The sequence below is a fragment of the Protopterus annectens genome, chromosome 5.part0, assembly GCF_019279795.1.
Source record: "Protopterus annectens isolate FY-2018-M chromosome 5.part0, PAN1.0, whole genome shotgun sequence".
Taxonomy (NCBI): domain Eukaryota; kingdom Metazoa; phylum Chordata; order Ceratodontiformes; family Protopteridae; genus Protopterus; species Protopterus annectens.
Window position 1 is genome coordinate 545,122,493 of NC_056735.1, and position 24,272 is coordinate 545,146,764.

The window sequence follows — 24,272 nt, forward strand, 5'->3', positions numbered from 1 at the left end:
CATACCACCATGTGTAGTACTTTGATATATACATTCACCATAGGAGAAAGACCAAACTAGAGCAGACTATAGGAGGAATGAGTCCCAGTCAGAATTAATCAAAGAAACTTTCTTTCAAGGACATCAGATGCTAACATGCCAGAGGCATCCATCAAAGTTGGTGTTCTCATCCAATACTCCATATGTATGCAATTTTTATTTTGTACAAAACTGAAGACAAATCCAAGCTGCAGGGAGAAGAGTTGCATACTATACTGCAGTTCTTTGATATTTAAATTGACTCCTTTTATGTTCCTTGGGAATATATCAAGTTTCATTGCAAGGTTGTACTGTTTCACTCAATAAAGCTCATAAAATTTTAAGGAAATGCTATAACAATTTTAACATTTAGAATAAGAAATGGACCAAATAAGGCAGAGAAAGCAGTTAAGTTCTTAGCATGTACTTTACTGAAAATCAGTTAATGGACAAGCACTCTACAAGCCTTCCAGTAAAAAATAAGACAAGTGTTTACACTGAGAAAGGGCATGGACTCTTGCCATGTGAATTAATTTATCAGAAGAATTTTTATTGGGAATCTTTTACATGCATGTTCTACTTCAGAAGGCTGCTTTATGTGAAATGACCTAAATGTTTCTTTAGTGAAGAGACAATGAATAAAAACAGAAAAGACCATTAACCAGTTGTTGTTGTTGTTGTTTGTCTTTCGGCTTTTTCCCGGTAAGGGGTCACCACAGCGGAACTCTGGTCCACTAATGATTGGCAGTAGATTTATTTTACAAAACACTGAGGTGCCAGCGCGACGCCCAACCTTCAACGAAGGCACGCCCATTTACGCATGAATGTCTTTCGAATGCTACCCAACCGAGGGGAGGACATGCAGACTCCACACAGCAAAAATTGGTTAAATGTTCTTGGTCAGGATTTATGAAGAATCTATGCAGTATTGTTAAATAAATGTGAATAATGAGTGCTCAGCTTTTTCAGTTATTATGTTTGCCCGTTATATCATTATAATATAAATGCATATAAAATTCAAAATGAATAGGAAAAATCCTTTTCAGTCCTGTCATTTTTTCCTTTCAGTAAAGAAATAATGGTACATCTACTGATATTCAACTTTTTTATGCGAAACATTAGGGCTAAGTGAAATCATTTGTGTGTGTGTGTGTGTGTGTGTGTGTGTGTGTGTGTGTGTGTGTGTGTGTGTGTGTGTGTGTGTGTGTGTGTGTGTATGTATGTGTGTGCGTATGTGTTTCTTTACTAGCATGGCCTGAGCAGGTCAATCTGTCACTCCTAAAACAGTTGCTACTGGAGCAATATTTTGAAGAGCTGCAGTGCTTTAAACTAATTGACATGTAGAACTGAATAGTACCAGTTACTATGCTTATGTGTTGATAAGGTCACTGGCACAGAGACAGGTTTTGACTAGTCAGCAAATAGACAATCAAGACCCATTTTATAAGTGACCATTAATGTTTACTTTTGCAGCTTTATCTGTCAGGGTAATAAAGTTGTAAACCTTGGTATTAAAAATCTGAAGTTAACAGCAGATTTAACTAAAACCTAAAGGCTTTAATTATTTATTTTTTCTGCAATGTCTACTTATTGTTTCACTCTGCAGTGCCAAGTAGAGATCACTAAAGGCACACAGTCTTTAACTACTTTTGCATTCTATTTGCTGCAATAGAATGTGGCAACATTTGGAACACTAAATTGCTTTCAGCTACACAAGTTCCCCTCAGCAAAAGTTTCATCCTGTGTCTTGGCCAACCTGCAATCAACCCAAGGCTGTCTCATTGCCCTGCACTCTGGGACCCTGCATCAGGGGAACACTAAAGTGCTTTCAGCTACACTAGTTCCCCTCAGCAAAAGTTTCATCCTGTGTCTTGGCCAGCCTCCAATCAAACCAAGGCTGTCTCGTTGCTGTAGCCTGTGGAACCCTGTGTCAGTGGAACACTTAAGTGCTTTCAGCGACACTAGTTCCGCTTAGCAAAAGTTTCATCCTGTGTCTTGGCCAACCTGCAATCAACCCAAGGCTGTCTCATTTGCCTGCACTGTAAGACCCTGTGTCGGTGGCACACTAAAGGGCTTTCAGCTACACTAGTTCCCCTCAGCAAAAGTTTCATCCTGTGTCTTGGCCAACCTGCAATCAACCCAAGGCTGTCTCGTTGGCCTGCACTGTAAGACCCTGTGTCAGTGGCGCACTAAAGTGCTTTCAGCTACACTAGTTCCCCTCAGCAAAAGTTTCATCCTGTGTCTTGGCCAACCTCCAATCAACCCAAGGCTGTCTCGTTGCCCTGAACTGCGAGACCCTGCATTGGTGGAACACTAACGTGCTTTCAGCTATACTAGTTCCCCTCAGCAAAAGTTTCATCCTTTGTCTTGGCCATCCTCCAATCAACCCAAGGCTTTCTCATTGTCCTGCACTGTGAGACCCTGTGTCAGTGGAACACTAAAGTGCTTTCAGCTACACTAGTTCCCCTCAGCAAAAGTTTCATCCTTTATCTTGGCCAACCTCCAATCAACCCAAGGCTTTCTCATTGCCCTGCACAGTGATACCCTGTGTCGGTGGAACACTAATGTGCTTTCAGCTACACTAGTTCCCCTCAACAAAAGTTTCATTCTGTGTCTTTGCCAACCTCCAATCAACCTAAGCTGCCTCGTTGCCCTAAACTGTGAGACCCTGCATCGGTGGAACACTAAACTGCTTTCAGCTATACTAGTTCCCCTCAGCAAACGTTTCATCCTTTGTCTTGGCCAACCTCCAATCAAACCAAGGCTGTCTCATTGCCCTGCACAGTGAGACCCTATGTCGGTGGAACACTAATGTGCTTTCAGCTGCACTAGTTCCCCTCAGCAAAAGTTTCACTCTGTGTCTTGGCCAATCTCCAATCAACCTAAGGCTGTCTTGTTGCCCTGCACTGTGAGACCCTGCATTGGTGGAACACTAAAGTGATTTCAGCTATACTAGTTCTCCTCAGCAAAAGTTTCATCCTCTGTCTTGGCCAACCTCCAATCAACCCAAGGCTGTCTTGTTGCCCTGTACTGTGAGACCCTGCGTCGGTGGAACACTAAAGTGCTTTCAGCTACATTAATGTATGTTAGAGTTGTATTTAATCTGTCCTCTAAACTGAATACTATTTCCCCTTTTACTGTACATGTGCACACAACTGGTCCCCTGCTCCCCCATTTTCTCTTCCTATTGTACTCCTAGGTCAATTACTTAAAACTACTTTCTCTTGGAAAAAGTTTACCTATGTACCTGCAGCCCATACTTCTATTGTTTTTTCCCTCTAGAAATGGTGGTCCTTTTCACCACACTGTACTAGATTAGTAGCATAAGATTTGTAGTTATTAGTAAGATACTGCACTACACTGACCTGGAATTGACTTAGTTTGGTTTTCCTATTTCCTTTTTAGCAGCTGGAATAGTCCAGTTTTTCTCACTCACAACCTTGTATTACTTTTTGTCTGCCACCATCCCCCACCTTGAACCTGCACAACTCTCTCCCACTCCTACTTAATTACAGAGGTATCTTACATTTACTGTTCTTTCCTGACCATCCCTATAGATAGGTTCTGCAGTCTCGACGACTGGTGTAGCCCCACTCCACCTCGGTATGCTCGGCTCACTCATCTCCCCTACCTTGCCCCCATTTCCCACCCACCCTCACTACCTGTACTATTCTAACACCAGATCACCTGACCACACCTTCCTCCAATCAAAGACCTCTCATACACACCACCTATCAAATTTCTACCTTAAAAAGGTACATAGTATCTACTTGCCATACACTCACACTCACACACATACTTGAACCCCAAAACCACTAAGACCCAACCACTACTCCCTCATAAAATACCATTATTCCTAGGATTTCTCTGCCTAACCCTCATATACCTAATAAACATCACATCATTATATACAAACACATCACTAGAAAACACATCATTCCACATAACACTTTCTCAAACAAATATACACTCACACAGTTTCTTTCCCATCTCTTCTACATTATTTAAAGACAGCTTAATCCTACACATTCATAAGTCTCACATAATACCATCTTACACTAGAAAAACATCATTTATATCCAGCATAGACATAGTGTACACAATTAAACACATACTGTTTATCACTAAAAATCTACTTATATCTAGAGACATACACCCAAACCCTGGACCTCAAAACTCTATACTCTCTGCTAGGCAAATCTCTGATCTACTGATTCTGAATGTCAACATCAGAAGTATCTGTAACAAACTTTCTGACCTACAGGCATTTATAGCTCACTAATCACCTGACATACTAACCATTACAGAGAAATGGCTAAAACCTAGTACCCAAAATGAAGAAATTCTCCCACCAGGATATAATATCCTAAGACTGGATAGAGAGGGCAAAAAGGGATGTGGGGTTGCTATCCTCTACAAAAATACAATCAGCATCAAACCTCTACAAACCCCCATACCTAAATTTCAAAATGCCGAAACCTTAGGTTCAACCCTAAGTATAAATGACACAAAAACTATCATAATTTTTTGCTGTTATATTCCCCCAGGTAATAACTCTCCCATCACTGAAGAAATGTTACAATGGGTCACAGATAATCTCCCTCAAGAAACCATCTTACTAGGTGACCTGAACACCTGAACACTGATAGGTCAGCCTGTACCTCTAACAACCCCACTAACAATATTAATCTTTGCGGTTTTACCCAACATATCCAAGAACCTACTAGAATCGACAAAAAATCCCACAGTCTATTCTAGATTGTACACTAGCTAACTGCCCAAACAAAACTATTAGACAGGATGCCTTCCTGATGGTCTTAGTGACCATCTCCCCACCTTCCTCCTGTGGAAACGTACCAACATAGTGAAACCCCTTGCTTTTAGACAAGTCAGAGACGATCGTAAACTAAATGTACAAGAACTAAAAAGTATTCTAAGACATAGTAACTGGAAACCACTACAATCCCTAAATGTAGACCAAGCCGTTGACTACTTTGACAATATTCTCATCAATATCCTTGATAGACTCGCATCAATTAGGAAAATAACAGCCAAGTCAAACTATGTACCATGGCTATCTATGGAAACTAGAGCCCTTCTAAAGTCAAGGCTTGGAGAATTTGGAAGAACTACAATACTAGCTTAGCCAAAGTTACCTACAACATAGAAATCAGGCCAAGAGGCAAACTAAACTTGATAGACAAAATTACTTCCTCAATATCCAAAACAAACATTCAAAAGATCCCCAAAAGGTTTGGCATGCTATTAACTCTCTCCTAAAACCAGACAAAACTACCACTCCCACTCCTAACTCCACAAATGACAACAAGGACATTGCCTCCCATTTCAATCACCACTTCACAGAATCCATCTTAACACTATCCTCCCAACTATCCAAAAACAGCCCTACATATAACCCAACCAAATGCCCTGACAACATCCCATCCTTTATGCTCTCACCCGTTCCCACATCAGCAATTAAAAAACACCTCCTAAAACTGAAACCTACCACCCTTGCTGCTGACAATCTACCAGCCAACCTCCTAAAAATAGCTGCTGAATCCTTATCCTACCCTATTTCTATTCTTATCAATCGCTCCATACAAGAAGCATATGTCCCACAGTTATGGAAGGTGTCATACATTATTCCACTACATAAAGGCAGAAACTCTTACAAATACTCAAATTATCACCCCATTGCCATTCTATCCCCCTTATCTAAAATACTAGAGAAATGTATACATTCTCAGGTAACACAATTCCTAAACTCACACCATCTCCTCTCCCCCACACAGCATGGCTTCTGACAACACCACAGCACAACCACCGCTCTGCTGTCTTTCACCAATCTGATCAACCACCACAGAAATAATAACAACTTCGTATCTGCAATATTTCTAGGCCTCTCTAAAGCATTCAACATGGTTTCACATTCATTACTACTAGACACCTTGACATCCCTATCCTTTGCCCCTTCCACTATAGCCTGGCCTAAAAGCTATCTGTCAAATAGGCAATCTGTCCAATGGCAAAGTGTACTATCTCCCTAACTCCCAACTACCATAGGTGTACCACAAGGCTCCATATTAGGCCCACTTCTTTTCTCCATATTTACAATAATCTCCATTCCACCACACAGCATGCTTCACTTATACAATACGCTGACGATTCAACTCTTACTTGTTCAGCTCCATCACTTCCTACACTACAACAACTCACCCAGGAATTCTTTAACTCGGTGGAAAGTTGGATCACTCAGATCCAACTTATCCTAAACCCTAATAAAACCAAATTACTACTTTTCACAGCCAAAAAAAACACCACCCCTCTATCCTTCAGTATCTCCTTGAAAAATGGCACTATTATCTCTCCCTCTGACCATACCAAACTCCTAGGCATTGAAGTTGATAAAAAATCTATAGTTCGATGTCCACATTTCACAAATTATCAAAAAAGTCCATAAAAAAATGGGAACACTATATAGGCACAGGAAATCCCTCTCGAAACAAGCATGGATTACCCTAGCCCAAACTCACCTCTTGCCTACCCTAATGTATGCTGCTCCATTTCTTACCCAGCTTAGAAAACTTGACCTTGCCAGACTCGAATCATGTTATAATAAAATCGCCAAGTTTGCAAACAACTCCACCTTTAGAACCCACCATTGCCAGGCTCTAAGGGAACTGCAATGGCTTGAACTTCACCAGCTACTAACCTATCACCAATTAGTCATTGCCTACAATGTGGTAACACATCCAGAAAAAAAACCTGCACTAGGCCAACTTCTCACCCACTATAATACAAATCGTCCTCTCTGATATTCTGACAAACCCATCCTCTGTATCTCTAGGGCTAACAATACTGCAGGAAAAGCACTGTTCTACCACTCCATAGCTAGAACCTGGAATAATCTCCCTCCTGCTCTGATTTCTGCCCCTACCTCTTCTCACTTTAAAAACTCACTTAGAACACACTTAAAGAATAAGTGGCTATACCCATGTATTGCATAAGTCCTCAAAGTATTCCACTTATATACCTCACTTCCTAATATACCTACTGTAATATATATTACAGTCTAGGTCTTCTCCTAATGCTGATTGAATTTGTATACTTATTCTGTTGTTAACCATGTGTAACTATTTTTTCCTGTATATATATATATATATATATATATATATATATATATATATATATATATATATATATATATATATATATATATATATATATATATATATATATATATATATATATATATATATATATGTATATATACATATATATATATATATATATATATATATATATATATATATATATATATAGATATATATTTAGGTCTTGTTATGTCTTCTGCTGTGTACTGTATTTTAACCTATTGTTTGAAAATTATCTGTATACTGTATTTTAACATATTGTATAAAATTTCACTTACTGTGGAGCTTTTCTCCCCGGGCATCCACTGAAAATGGACCTGTGTCCTGTCGGACCATCCCGGTTAACAAATGTAAAATAAAATAAATTAATTAAAAATAAATAAATAAAATAAATTGTAAATGCTGGTTGTGTCACCATTTCAGTAGTCTATTTAAACATCAAACTTGATTGTCTGTAAAAGAATACTAAGTAACCTTGCAGCCATGGAGTCCCCAATAAGTGCCCGTTCACCTCGGAGTTGGTATTAATGATAAACAAAATCCAGCAGTCACATCCACGGATATAATAATTTCCCATAGGCAAATATATTGATGTTAAACTCAAGCACATATACAACAAGATATCACACATGGTTAAGGATTCATGGGGATTTTTGAGGAAATTTCCCATTCATTCATGGAGGAAAGGATGGATTTTTGTCACCATTGATGTGATTGATTTGTTCTCATGTATCCCAAAACATGCAAGGCTTGAGGCGTTTTGCAACAGTGTCACTAAACATTCTGATATTGAATGGGATGAAGTTTGCCTCATCATGGAATGCATGAGTATAGTACTGGACAATAATTTCATCTATTTTGAGGGTGAGCATTTCAGACAGATCAGGGGGGTTGCTATGGGAGTAGAGTGTGCTCCCATATTTGCCAACCTGGTCATGCTAGACTGGGAAGACAAAATCTTGTTCCCCAGTAGCTATTTTTCCAGCATCATGCACTATTCTAGATTCCTGGATGACAGTTATATCTTATGGAATTCTACTACAGATAAAGTGGATGAATTAATCCAGTTTTTGAACAACACTGGTACATTCCTTAAATTCACACATTCTTACAACTCTGTAGGAATTGCATATTTGGATACTTTCATTTATGAACAAGATGGTACACTACAATCTAAAATACATAGGGAAAACACATTTTCCAATGACTACTTATAATTTGGTAGCTACCATCCTACCAAGCTTAAATATAATATTTATTAAGGTCAATGTATCAGGGCATTACGAATGACATCAGATTTTAATGTATTAGATTGCGGAAAAAGTCGAACGCGCTTTTTAGGCACATTGACGCTAACGGTGGGCATTGTTTTAAGTTTAGTGTTGTTCAGCAAATTATTGTAGATAGGTTTGGAAAGACATTGGATGTGCATTTAGACATAGCTGAAATGAAATGGCAGTTGAGACTAAATGCTTTACAACAGCCAGGCATTAATGACTGTATCAGTCTCATGCCCATTTTAAAATTGAAACATATTTTGGGGTGAATATCAATATTTCACCCTTTTTTATTATTATTTTTATTTTTATTTTCATTTTTATTTTATTTTATCTACTTCATTTTATTTGATTTTGTATTTTTTCATATGTATTTTCTTATATACATACATTACATATTTAAATTGTAGGCATGAATTTTGAAATTTGTGTTTTAATTTTGTATGCTGGCCTTTTAAATAACTATCATTATTATTCCATCTAATTGATGATGTCATTTGTAGGTGTGTATTTAAAGATGCTGTTTGTCTTGCACTTAATTGTGTTCTGATGAAGTCGGATTAAAGACGAAACCTAGGTAAACTCGTTGTGCTTATTCCTGAGCTGCTTCCTTAGTCCATTTGTCTGGTTTACTTTGATTTTAGTTGGTCTATTCTTAGTATGGACATGATGTACAATGTCACTCAATATGTTTTAAATGAATGGGGTAAGAAATACAAGCCCCAATTTGGGTATGATATACACACATTTTGTGAAACAACATCTGGTAGTACCAATATCAATAGAGAGTTAAAAGGGAGTAAAATCTATCAGAGATCTATAATAATTTTACACAGTCCAACATCTCACGATTTGATTGAAATTATTGACAAGTATTGGTACTTAGTCACAGGTGATGCAGGCATCTCAGACATTATGAGAATAAAACCAGGAATAGTATACAAGATGGGTAAGAACATAAAAAGTTACTTGGAACAACAATCACGCGGTATTAGGGTTAGAAGTTAAGGAAGGGTTGATTATACCACTAAATGTGGATTTTGCAATCAATGCAAATTCATTAATGATAGGAAAGAAGTGGTGATTCTAAATACATTTAGACCTAGAGTGAAATTTACCAAAGGGAATTGTAATTCTAAGATGGTTGTCTATATTGTGATAGGCAATGAATGTCCAAGTTTCTATGTGGGAAAGACAGAGAGATGTCTCAAAAGATGTATATATGAACATATGTATAACATCAAAAAGAAAGATCCCACTAATGCCCTTTATAGGCACATGGAAAAGAAAGGACATTCCCAAGGATTCAAATTTGCCATTGTTGAGACTGTTAAGCAGGACCCACTGGGTGGAGAATACAAAACATTATTAAGTTTCAAGGAAACATGGTGGCAATTATATCTTGATGCCACATCACCCCCTGGGTTGAATAATTTTATTTCTGGTAAGCCGATTTTGTCTATCAAATAAAAAGTTTGACAATCATAATACATATGGAATAAATGCAATATTTAATATATCCAGTGTATAGGATATGACTGGCACAAACAAGGGGAATATTTGCCATATATATTTTTTATTGGTGTGTGAAGGTTCAACTATTAACTAAAAATTATGTACATAATACATTTTTTTTTATTTTTATTTTTACATTTTATATTTAATTATTATTTACGTTGCAATTATTAGTTGTTTTAGTTTAATTGATTGTGATATTATATTACAATTATTTTACATTTATCAGTGGTTATCAACAGATACATTTTTATTTAGCAATATTTTTATATTAGTTTGTTATTAGACAACATATTTAAAATATATGAATACCTAGATTAGTATTGTAAGAGTACATTTAGTAGTTCTTTTTAATTGATTTATTTGGTTTATTATCTTTAGGTTAATATCTTGGCACATTAATTTTATTTATAAGTATGGGAGCCTTATGATCATGTATAGGACAGTGATCAGACTTCACTCTTTATAGGAAAAAGTGAATGGAGTAATCCGATTAATAATAAATCAACTATTGATGTTTTTTGGTTAATAAATTAATTGATACTGCAATATTATTGTTGGTTTCGGTCACACAACATGGAATTTGTTTTTTATATGCTGGGTTTAGTCTGTACAGCAAACATTTCAGTGTATCTATGGCTTTAAATATTGAACTGTTTTTGGCGCCAAATAAGTTATTTAAGGCATCTTTGTAACTAACATATTGTTCTGGAGAAGCCCACATAGATGGGTGAAAGCGCTTAACTGGTTTGTTTTTTTAAAAGTTTTTAAGTTTTTCTTTCTAACGTTGCATAATAAATTATTTTATCCATGGATGTGACTGCTGGATTTTGTTTATCACTAATACCAACTCTGAGGTGAACGGGCACTTATTGGGGACTCCTTGGCTACAAGGTAAACCTCAAACATGCTATTATGCCATGTACTGTATATGAACAGTTGCATGCATTGCAAAAAAAGTATAGCTATGCAGTATGTAATTGATTCAACTAATTCTTTAATTATTATGCAATGAAAATAATACATAATTATACATAATGGGGGTTGGGGGTGGCTTAATGGCTAAGGTGTTTACCTTACAAACACAAGGTGCAGGGTTTGATTCTCACAAGGGATAATTGGCTTGGCTTAAAATGTCTCACAAGGGCAGTTAGCTTTGTACTAAACTATGAACTATGATCTATGAACCTATAATATAGTGAAGTAATTGACTCCTTAATGGATTACTTTTATTTTAATTTCAATTCATGGTAAAGCAAAATAAATTGGTTGTATTTTCTTGTATCTCCTTTCACACCTACACAAACACAGGAATTTTGAACACATTCTTCGGTGTCATTCAGGAGAAACATATACTGTCATCTCAGCTTAAGGTTTGTTGACTGGTTAGTATCCAACCACATAATTTCTTTAAATATAGTATTATTTCATGAAATAAATAAAATAAATAATAAAAGGACATTAGAAAACAATAATTTTCGCACTGTTTACAGCTGGTCAGAGTTACAATATAAACATAAGGTGAGTCTGTACCTTGGAAGTCATGCATCCATACATAATGGCACATGTGCTTTATCATATACATGCACTTTATTCCTTCCTCATTGCATAGGCAATAGAATATTTAGAGTACATGCAAGATCACTGTATAATATTCCAACAAAGTATTAGTTAATAGACACATGATCTTTTGTTAGTAAAAAAATATTGAACAGATAAACATGCTTAAGTATTATCTAGAATTAAAAAAAAAAAAACACTTGCATAAATGGTGTGTATGTGCGTGTGCGTGTGTGTCTGTGCACGTGTGTGTGTGTGTGTGTGTGTGTGTGTGTGTGTGTGTGTGTGTGTGTGTGTGTGTGACGTGTGTGTGTGTTTGTGTATCAATATATGAGTGGATGGTAGTAGGTTTATTACACATTACAATTATGAAGTACTTTCGGTTCTAAGAAAAATACATCTCTATCTCTGTAGAGGAAGTAACTGAGTTAAAATCCATGTTTATATAAAAGCTGTTTGATTTACATAAGGCATCAGAAAGATAGCATCATGCAGGACAATTAGCTTCAGTGGTCTTGGACTAAACAAAAGCTACAGTTCCTTTAAAAAATTATGTTTTGATATGAGTCTTTAACATCAAAGTAATGTCTTCTAGGTGAACACCTACCAAGTCTCTCTTTGGCAGTCTTCCTTGAAGAAACACGTTTCTGCTCAAAGCCTTTGCTCTGCACTCTAGGTTTTCTTCTCCAAAGGTAGTTACAGTCTGGTCTTTTGAATGTCATAACCCCTATTTTATAAACGTTTTCCCTTATTATTGGAGAAACTAGCTAGTATTTCTGTCAACCTCAAGCACTTCTTTAAAGATGAATTTTGTAAGTTATACTTGTTCATTCTACTACTATTTACAAGCAATATGTTTACAAAAGTGGTTGTACATTTATCATACAAACATTTGCAAGAAATATATTTATTGTCATTAGTTTTGATGTTCTGATACTTTTGGGGGGCATATCCCACATTTTTCTGGAGGAAAGTCACAGCCTTTGTTTTAATATGTGTGTTTGTGTGTGTGTGTGTGTGTGTGTGTGTGTGTGTGTGTGTGTGTGTGTGTGTGTGTGTCTATCTATATATATATCTATATATCTATATATATATATATATATATATATATATATATATATATATGTATGGAATCTGTACAGATGCTCGACTGCATCTTTCACCGAATTCCAATTTAGTGAGCATACTTGCGTGAAAAAGCTATTCACCAAAGCAGCACTTTCCCGTAAGTATGCTTGTTGTTCCAGTCATATTACGGTGCAGTAAGGGGAAAATTCCCTTTTCCCCACTGTAGTGTGACCTCAGAGTGAGAATATTAAAGTAGGGGTGTGTGAGGGGGTGCAGCCCCCACATCAGGGGGTGCAGGGGGGCTTGCCCCCCTGCATTCAAGTAGATTTTGTGTTTTTTTTTTACATACTTTAACGAAAGCACTTTTGGGTGAAAGCACTTTCGTTAAAGTGTGTTCGCTGGTAATGGATTCGGGCTTTTGAACTTTAGTTCAAAAGTCCTAGATATATATATGTGTGTGTATATATATATATATATATATATATATATATATATATATATATATATATATATATATATATATGTACATATAGTGGTTTACTATCACAGTCTTCTTTAAAGATGAATTTTGAAGGTTATGCTCTTTCATCATACTGCTATTTATAAGCAGTATGTTTACAAATGTGGTTATACATTAATCATACAAATATTTGCAAGAAATATACTTAGACCCCAGGATTCGCTAATCTTCCATGCAGGAATAAGTTATTCCTACACGTAAACCGTTTAAATGCAGCACAGCAGCACACCATGCATATTTATGAAAGTGCACTGCCTGTGCTCCTAAACTAACACGGAGCTGTGGACGACTGCAGGGGATGTGTCTGAGAGCAGAGCTCTCACAATATATATGCCCCTGCACTCAAGAATTGCCATTCAGCAATTAAAATGAGCGAGAATGCTCATAGCACCCCAAACACGTCATGATAGCTGTAAAATGCACAGATGCACACAGAAATCCACAGCAATATGTTAAATCTGTCCCTCCATTTGTTCCCCATCATTTCAGGGTTTGTCCAGAGTTTGCACTCCAAGAGGTTAAGAGGTATGTCCACCGTAAAGCAGAAACCTCACAAAATAACAGGTGTAGCAGTAGCAGGGATATTGTGAAGGGTATAGATAAAAGAACAATACAAGATTTTTTTTTTTTATAAAAGTGATAAAGTTTACCCATAGCTGTGCGGGTGTGCCCGTTGATAAACTACGCATAGTTCAGCTTAAACAGCACAAGAAGTTAAATAGCAAGATACATTCATTAGAAGCAGTACTACAATTGTGTAGTGGTTAGAGCGTATGCTTTACGAGCAGTTATTCCCACTTCTATCCTAACTGTAGCAAATTCTCATTTAACATGTGAAAGCAATTCATAAACAATTTTCTGTGTATAACCTACTAAATAACATACATTTGTGAACTGGAGTACTGCATTAAGTCCAGATGTGAGGTGTCATTGTAATTGTTTGTGTGTGTTTTGGCTTTTTCCCAGTTAGGGGTCACCATAGCGGAACTCCGGTCCGCTAATGATTGGCAGTTGATTTTTACGTACCGGCTTGCCAGGCCTGATGCACAACCTTCAATGAAGGTATGCCCATTCATGCATGTCTCCACGCAGAAGACGCTCTAGCTGAGAATAGAACCAGAGAGCGTCTTACTGTGAGGCGACAACGCTACCGCAGCACCACCACCGCGGGTTATAATAAAGTAGTGAAATCCCCAGATAAACACAAATGCCCCATACAGTATACTTACACATGAATCAGGGATACTAAACAAATGTATAATATGTAATAAATGCTAAATCAATGCCATACAGCAAATACTGTGTAAAATTAAAAATATGCAATGCTAAGCATTGCACACCTCTTTCCTATCACCCCTTTTTCTTTTCTTTTAAAGAAATTAGCACGGGGGTAAGCGGAAGTAAGCACTTTTAAGTAGTAATAAGCGGGGTTAATTCTGTTTGCGTAAGGGTAAGCAATGCCCACACAGAATAAGCAAATTTGAGGCTAACTCTCTGTAAGAATATTTAACTAGAAGTTAACATTGCTTACCATCACACAAACCAACTCAACCCCACTTACAACTGCTTAAAAGTGCCTTAGTCACTCTGTATCCAACAGCCCTTGTTCTGCCCAGCAACAAAGCAATCAGCCTTTGGACGTCTCAAACCCAGGACCCTGCATACCATAGCCACCGTGAATTACCACTACACCATATGAGCTGTATCTCACATTGTGGTATTGTCAAACATATCTTGCAGCACAGTAATTCGACATTAGGGAAAATGTTTTTATATATGTAGATGTATGTATGTGTATATATATATATATATATATATATATATATATAGATATATATATATATATACAAATATATATATATATATATATATATATATATATATATATATATATATATATATATATATATATATATATATATATATATATATATATATATATATATATATATATATATATATATATATATATATATATATATATATATATATATATATATATATATATATATATATATACACACACACACATATATATATATATATATATATATATATATATGTCTCTCTCTCTCTATATATATATATATATATTTCTTCTATGTGCAGCCTCATCTTCATTTTGATCTTTTCTAAGTCACAGTGGTTTATTTCTTTATATGAGGAAACATCCTGTAATAGAATTGTTACTTCCTCTATATATTTATCACTGTCCATTAAGACCACACCTCCCCCTTTGTCAGCAGGTCTAATTGTTAGACTCTTAATGAAGATGAGGCTGCACATAGAAGAAATGAAAGAAAGAGGTCAAATATCAGTTGAGCTATGTAATTATCTGCAGGTGGAGTTTCCATTGACTCCGGCATTCAAATGCCTTCCTAAAATACATAAAAATCCACAGAGACCACCATTGAGACCTATTGTGGCAGGGGCAGGATGGATTACTGAGCCAGCCTCCATATATGTGGAGAACCATATCAAGAAAGAGTTAGTAAAAGCACCAGCGGTTCTGAAAGATACGGAAGCATTTATTGAGAAATTAAGTGTATATATGAAGAACAAAAAAGACAAGAAGAAACACTTAATGGTCTGTATGGATATCAAGAGTTTATTTACAAGCATTCCCAATGACTATGGCATAGCCGCATTAAGAGAATTTATGTTGAATAAAGGAGATTATGAAGAAAATAAAATCACAGTTATATGTGAGCTAATGTAGTTGATACTTGAGAACAATGTCTTCATTTTCAACAGTAAACTCTACATACAACTATGTGGTGTGGCAATGGGTACACCATGCGCCAACAGCTATGCTAACATAGTGTTGGCGCAATGGAAAGATAGAGTCATTTATCAAAATAACCCTTGGAATAAATGCCTAAAGATATACCAGAGATTTGTGGATGATATTTATATTTTATGGGAAGGTGATGTCATGGAGCTCAACAATTTCCATAGATATTTAGAGAACAGCACCAACTTTCTGGAGTTTACTATCTTGAGTAATGAAAGTCAAATGGACTTTTTGGATGTGAGAATACTACAAGATGAAGAAGGAAACATAGAATCCAGCTTATTTAAAAAAGAATGTTGGAAGAACAATATACTACCAAGGAATAGCATGCATCCGAAATATACATACAGAAATGTTATGAGAGGTCAATTCCTTAGAACATCTAGGATACATTTGAATGATGTAACCCTTGACAGAGCTATGAATGATATGTCTGGACACTTGGAGGCGAGAGGAAACAGAGAGGAAGAGATAGTGAGAATGAGACACAATGTGCTGTTGGAAAGAGAAATGAGAGGTAAGCCATACCTGAAAGGTAAACAAGATAGTGCACCTTCAAGAAACAATAGGAATGAGCAAAGAGAAGTTAAAATGATTCTCACACATACAACAGATACTGAGGGGATATGTAATATTATTAGAAGGAACTGGAAGATACTATTGTCAAGTGAAGAATGCAAAGAAGTGGTTGGAGAGATACCTAAGTTTGGTTACAGGAATGCAAGTAATCTGAAAAATAGGTTATGCAAAGAAGACTACTTAGTACCACGTGTCAACTCTGATAGAAGAGGGACATTTCCATGTAGAAAGTGTACTATGTGCAGGTATATATGTACAGAGAACAGTTTTGAGCATCCCATTACCAAAAAGAAATACACCTGCAGTTTATATGCTGATTGCAACACAAAAAACATAGTATATTTGGCCACATGTTCATTATGTGACCATTTCTATGTTGGAAAGACAATAAGACAATTTAAGGAGAGACTATCTAAACATATAAGTGACATCAGACTCAAAGATTATAAGAATCCTCTGGCCAAACATGTCAGGGACAATGAAGGACATAATTTCAAGTTCAGAGTGCTTAGAATTGTTCTAACCTTGGAAAGGGGAGGTGATAACAACAACAGACTGGAGCAGGAAGAAATGTACTGGATTGGAAAACTACAAGCTCATAGAAGACCGGGACTGAACACTACATTTCCCATGAAACCTGCGCTCAAGAGGCGTGGTTTGAGAAGATGTGTGTGATGTGACATCACCCATTATCTAGCACTCTATTGGTAGAGAGCAATTTTTAAACATGCACTAACTGCACAGTACACATGGATCTGATGAAGGGTTATTGAGGAGACCCGAAAGTGCTTATCCTTTGTCCTGTTTTTTATTTTTGTTTTATTTTTAAGTTATTGTTCGATGTGAATAAATACTTGATGGTTTTAATGAATGCAGTTGTCATCTATGGTAACGAAGGTGAACTACACTTGCTGATATTCAAGTAGAGCTGATTGTATACACTGTGCTTGGGAAAACAATACATTTGAAACATTTTGGCTGCTCAACCAAGTGTCTTGTTGAGCTTTTTTGCATGTGGAGTACAATCGAAAGCAAGCACCTGTAGGTGTTCCAACAAACAAACAAACTTTTGTGTTGAGAAGTGGTAGTGGAACAAATCTGCCCTGGCCGTGGTCTCACTGCTGCTTGTTGTTGCATTCATACTCTGTTTTTTCAGCAGTACACTCCTGTTTGGTTCTTGTTTTGTCGTGTTTGGATATATATATATATATATATATATATATATATATATATATATATGTGTGTGTGTGTGTGTGTGTGTGTGTGTGTGTGTGCGTGTAGTGCAATCGCACATCAGAACCACATCCTGAACCTCTCACTGCAAAAGCTATTAGTACCTATAGATATGTAGAAGAAGAGTAGATGTACAGGGTGCACAGTATATCCAGCAGCCATAAGTCCTGTATTTGCCACTTGTTAAAATGTCAGTGTGTCATTCATTCCCACAAATGCTAATATTTGCATGAAACATATACCCACACACAGTGCAAAGGACATGACACCACACACAAGTATTCATGCATAGAAATGTTTATTTGTGTACTATTGAAGTGTGTATGCCATTTGTTACAGCACTTAGGTGTTTGAAATACATAATCACTGATTAATGCAAGTCTCACACAAAACAGTTGATGCAAGTAATGTGAAAAATATAACATACTATGCTGTCCAGGCTAAGGCCTTCAAATACTACAACCGTAAAAAAGCACTTGCCTTGAAGATAAAAAGCAATCAACATTCAACACTTAATTACAGATGTATTTCAGCAGCCTCCAATTGCACTCTGTACTCAACCCATAGGAGGAAAAGTAGTAGTTGTGAAAATGTCAATGTATCTGTTACATAACAATGCTTAACGTAAAATGTCACTATCACACTGACAAACAGAACTGTGTGTACCACTGTAAGTTGTAGGTCACCACTGTTCCCATGGAGAAACGTATAGAAATGTACAGCCATGTACCTCAATGTGTCTTAATACAGATATCCCTCACATGTTGCAACAACCTAGGTTAAAAGATGTGCAAGGGCAAATAACTCTGTGTACCACACACTTACCTCTGAAATGTACAAGATCACACATGTTTTGTCCAGCTGTTGCTCTCATATATATGGACCCTACCCCACAATTTGTGTGGAAGTCCACAACATGACTGGAATGATAGCAGGGATGTTAGCAGTAAATAATGATAGGCCATTACCTAACAACCTCTTACTGTATTACATCAGGACAAAGCCTGACAGAGGCTGAAACACAGGGCCATATTTCCAATATTGCTCTTACTGTGGAAGTTGCTGGTGTTACAGGATTGGTTGCAACATACCTGTACTCAGGAATATGAAGTCAGAAACACAACGGAATGTTGCCATGTACTGATAGCAATCAATGGAGTTACACCACTGATCTGTCAGACACATGACCTGTGTGGTGAGCAGACAAAACATAACAGCCAACCCTCTGGCCATAGACCCACAGTTGAGAGCTATGCAGATAGACTGCATTCCATGCAAACCTAGCATGTACACACAAACCCTGTAAAACCAGCAGTATGCAATGCAGACAACAGCAATACTTACACTTTGTCTGTAGTCTTGAACCTTATACAAACTTGTACGTGTCCTGTGTCCACTAGTCCTGCTGTGGAAGGTATTGCCATCTGCTGTCTGTAACAATGCTGCCTACACACAGGAAGGATGTCTTCCATACAGGAAAGGTAAAGAGACAACCCCCACAATTTTGCAGTCATTTATAGTAGTGGGTTGCTATGAGATTGGCTAATGGAAGTACTACACAGCTGGCTGCATGCAGTTAGCAAGTTGGTAACACCAACTGCTGCAGAGGCCATTACCTGCTCCTGAGCAACATCTACAAAAGGCATGCTGTGACATATTCAAAGTAGATCAATCCCTATAGTGGAGAGAGAGACACAGAGAGAGACTGAGAGAGAGAGGGAGATTGAGATCCCCTCAAAAAAAAAAAAAAACAGCCAAAACAGAACTAAAAGTTAAAAACAAAAGTTATACAAAGAGGAAACACAGCAATCAAGTCAGACATCCTTGAGTTGCAATGCAGAAAAGAGCATACTACTACAACAGGTACATGAACCATGACACCATTGTATATGAATGTAGTATTTGGCCTGTATTAATGGGACAGATGATTTTGAAGGCTTGATATGTGCCATCAAGAGTTGCTGTAATGATGTCCTGCTGAACAACTGCTATGGACATAGCATCTGGCCCTGTGGGCAGTGGGCCATACCTGTCAACTGTGTGAATCTGCACAGAATGACAAGATGTAACCCATCATAATGTCTGTGTTGTTCCTCCAAACATGTATACGAGTCTAGCAAATAGCTGAAGGTGGGAGAAATGAAGTCATTATACACACGTCAGACCCCACCACCTGCAGAACAGTCATGCCATTGTGAAATGTATAATGCATAGGTGTGTAATAGGCCTGTCTACAATCTGTCCCTATATATTCCCCCTAATTTGAAACTGTGTCCACATGGGAGGCTCTGTATTATAACAAGGCAGAACAGTGCAGCAGTTCAGGAAGAAGTGTCAGAGTGCAGACCTCATGTCTGAGATCACTATATCTATATATCTATCTATCTATATATATATATATATATATATATATATATATATATATATATATATATATATATATATATATATATATTCGTATCACTACACTGAATGACCATTTTACTGACACCCATTTCACTGAGACCAAATCACCTACAGTTCATTTCATTGAAAGTTCATTTCATCCAAAGCCCATTTCACTTAATGGTCTTAGGCACATCAAAGGTATATGTCCTGTTCCCCACTGTAGTACGATATTGGTGTTAGTAGATATAGTTATGGGGGTTGTGGGGGGACCCCCTCCCACAATGGGGGGTGTGGGTGGTGTAGACCCCCACATAAGTTGGTTTTCTGTTGTCTGGTGTTGTTTTACTTTATATGGTAAAACCCAACTTGGTGTGGGGCTACACCCCCCCACACCACCCCCAACTATATATACTAACACCAGGATTGCAATACAGTGGAGAAAAGAACATATACCTTTGACATGCCTTACAATACTACTTGTCAGTGAAATGATTATTAGGTGCAATGACTGTTAAGTGACATTAACCTTAGGTGATTTTGTCTCAGTTAAATGGGTGTCAGTGAAATGGTCTTTCAGTGAAGTGATACAAATCTGTATATATACATATTAAAAAATGTCCTTACTGTTGAAGGATTGTGCTGTATGACACCTCACACATACCTGCAGCCCAGATGCCTTACTGGTAAATATATGTGGCTATGATGTGCAGGGACCTGGGTTACACACCTGCAAGGACTGATAATGTATATGCTGGCCAGAACAAGGGCTGTAAGATACATAGTGGTTAAGGCACCTGTAAGCACATGTTAGTAGGTGCAAAATGGACAGTCATGTATGGTATGACATTTGTGTTGATAACACATTGCCCTGTGTGTGTTAAGGTGAGACTGGAATGTTAGGGCAGGATAGTAGGTATATATGGGGAGGTAGGGTGGTTTAGAAGACAGACATGATGGACGAAACAGCGTACAGTGTTGGTATATGACACATGTGTTGGGTAAACACCTTAGACAGAGAGGGGTGTTTGGAAATAGGAAGCCCTATACAGGCCAAATGGAAATAGTGAGGCTGAGCTCCCCACACATAGGCAGTCACCACTGCACCTTCATGGCCCTGAAGGTGGCTGTGCAGGGGGCTTAGCAGTAAGGGCAGACTGAACCTCTACATATGACATGAGGACATCATGGTTGTGTTGCTGATCACACAATTCTCTGCAGAGCTCCCTAAGCACCAGACTCTGGACCTGACATCAGGTTACAGGATCCTGTCTTTGTGCACTCCCCTGAGGTGGGTACACCTGAAGGTAGTGCAGGACCAGCAGATGAAGAGGTCCCATGTCAGGTCGCAGATGTAATGCAGCCTACAGCCATGGCCAGATGAGATGGAAGAGGTGGGTCTGCTGGGAACAGTCTTCCCAAATGTGATATTGAGTTACAGTGTTACAACCTATGTTGTCAGTAATAGCTAACATAATCCAGGATTAGCTATGACAGCATCCATACATAGTCCCAGTAAACAAAACACCAGATTTGGAATGGTTGCATAGCAGACAGAACAGATGCATATATGGAACCACAGTGGCCATTACAATAGCATGCAGGTGACATTGTTAGCAACAGGCCACCAATGATACTGTTTAAACATGGAACATGAATAACAACAAAGTTCAGTATGTACTGCACAATAGAATATATTTCCCAGCAGAAGATTTGGTGTACACATACCGAGTGATGTGTGTGTTCAGATTAGGTATGCATATATGGTGGGGGTGAGGGAGATGTTAAGTATCAAGTATGATAACCTTGCAGTATGATGTCTTCAGACCTTGTCAATTGTTTATGTCTTTCAGGTAACATGTCCCTGGAAAGGTTGCCTGCATATACTGCAGACGAAACAAAGATCATTGTGCAGTACCTTGTGCAGCATCACAGAACCATGTTTTCATGGACATCACATGATATGCAGGAGAGGACTGCCCTGTTGAATGAGCTTGTCCACAGGGTAAACAATGTTGCCCTGCATAACCGAAGTTATGAGCAGGTACAGCATCACTGTACCAACCTCATCTGCCATGCCTGTCAATGTGCTGCAGCTGTCAGAATGGACCAGCAAGCCACAGGTGGGGGTCATAACATCCAGCCCTGACTGATGCACGTGGAGGAGCTCATCGCCAGCCTTGGGGCACTCACATGCTCGCAAATTCCAGGAGCCAAAGAAAGTATTGTGGAGGTGGTGCCACCCACACCATGGAGCAGGAGCAACAAGGTAAGGTCCCAGGGCACATTAGTAGACCAGTGGTGCTTATCTATCCTCATCTGTAAAGTATATATATATATATATATATATATATATATATATATATATATATATATATATATATATATATATATATATATATATATATATATATACTGAAAGCATATTTCACTGTGCACTGTTCACTGAAAGCTCAATTCACTCAAAACACAATTCACTGAAACACATTTCACTGAAAGCTATATATGGCCTTTTCCCCACTGTAGTGTGACCCTGGAGTTAGAATATATAGTAAGTGAGGTGTGGGGGGCGTAGCCCCCCACCTATTTTAATTATTTTGAACTATACACATGGATACTTGCAATTTCAATAAATTACTCTTTTCTAAACTTAATATATATTCAAACTATGTGGGTGGGTATGCTCCCCACACCCCCATTTACTATATATATCAACTCCAGGGTCACATTACAGTGGGGAAAAGGTCATATATAACTTGCAGTGAAATGTGTTTCAGTGAATTGAGTTTTCAGTGAACTGTGCTTTCAGTGATTTGTGCACAGTCATTTAAGTTTTAATGAAATATGCTTTCAGTGAATAGTCCTAGTCCCATATATGCATATGTCAGATAATATAGTCTGTTGCTGCAGTGCATTAAGGAGCAGATGTGCATCATCATCTTTCGGCTGTTCCCATTAGGGGTCGCCACAGTGGATCATCTGTTTCCATTGCTTCTTGTCCTCTGCATCTTGCTATGTCACTCCAACCACCTGCATGTCCCCTCTCACCACATCCATAAACCTTATCTTAGGCCTTCTTCTTTTCCTGTTACCAGGTAGCTTCATCCTTAGCATTTTTTTCCCAATATATTCAGCATCCCTCCTCAGCACATGTCCAAATCAACATAATCTTGCCTCTCTGGCTTTGTCTCCAAACCTTTTAACCTGGGCTGACCCTCTAATATACTTATTCCTAATCCTGTCCACCATAGTCACACCCAGTGCAAATCTTAACATCTTTAACTCTGCCACATCCAGCTCTAACCCTTCCTTTTTGTCAATGCCACTGTCTCCAACCCATATAACATAGCCGGTCTCACTGCCCTCTTGTAGACCTTCCCTTTCACACTTACTGGTACTCGTCTGTCACAAATCACTCCTGACACTCTCCTCCACCTACTCCATCCTGCCTGTACTCTCTTCTTCACCTCACTTCCACACTCACCATTACATTGAACTATTGACCCCAAGAATATAAACTCATCCACCTTTGCCACCTCTACTCTTTGCATCCTCACCATTCCTCTAGCCTCCCTCTCATTCAAACAGATATATTCTGTCTTAGTCCTGCTGACCTTCATTCCTCTTCTCTCTAGAGCATATCTCCATCTCTCCAGGGTCTCCTCCACCTGTTCCCTACTCTCGCTACAGATCACAATGTCATCTGCAAACATCATAGTCCACGGGGACTCCTGTCTGATCTCGTCTGTCAACCTATCCATCACCATTGCAAATAAGATAGGGCTCAGAGCTGATCCCTGATGTAATCCCACCTCCACCTTAAACGCATCCATCACTCCCACTGCAGACTTCACCGCTGTCACAATACCCTTGTACATATCCTGTACCACTCTTACATACTTTTCTGATAATCCCGACTTCCTCATACAATACCACAACTCCTCTCTAGGCACCCTGTCATATCCTTTCTCTATGTCTACAAAAACACAATGCAACTCCTTCTGACCTTCTCTGTACTTCTCCATCAACACTCTCAGAGCAAACATCGCATCTGTAGTGCTCTTTCCTGGCATGAAACCATACTGCTGATCACTAATCATTAGCCCCCTTCTTAACCTAGCTTCCACTACTCTTTCCCATAACTTCATGCTGTGACTGATCAATGT